The sequence below is a fragment of the Juglans regia genome, unplaced genomic scaffold (assembly GCF_001411555.2).
Source record: "Juglans regia cultivar Chandler unplaced genomic scaffold, Walnut 2.0 Scaffold_14401, whole genome shotgun sequence".
Lineage (NCBI taxonomy): Eukaryota > Viridiplantae > Streptophyta > Magnoliopsida > Fagales > Juglandaceae > Juglans > Juglans regia.
The window spans coordinates 1-208 of NW_023344868.1; the positions used below are offsets into that span (position 1 = coordinate 1).

Consider the following 208-nt stretch of genomic DNA (forward strand, 5'->3'; position numbering starts at 1 on the left):
TAGCGAAATGCGATACTTGGTGTGAATTGCAGAATCCCGCGAATCATCGAGTCTTTGAACGCAAGTTGCGCCCGAAGCCATTCGGCCGAGGGCACGTCTGCCTGAGTGTCACGCATCGTTGCCCCAACCCCAAACACTTCTTATGATGTGTGGGGTGCGGGGAAGACATTGGCCTCCCGTGTGCTTCTGCTCGCGGTTAGCCTAAAAG

At 55.3% G+C, this 208-nt stretch overlaps 1 pseudogene; it reads left to right on the forward strand.

Annotated features, from left to right (window-relative positions):
• LOC118345104 lies at positions 1–111 on the forward strand (annotated as a pseudogene; the record flags this gene model as incomplete).
• Positions 112–208: the final 97 nt, after the last annotated feature.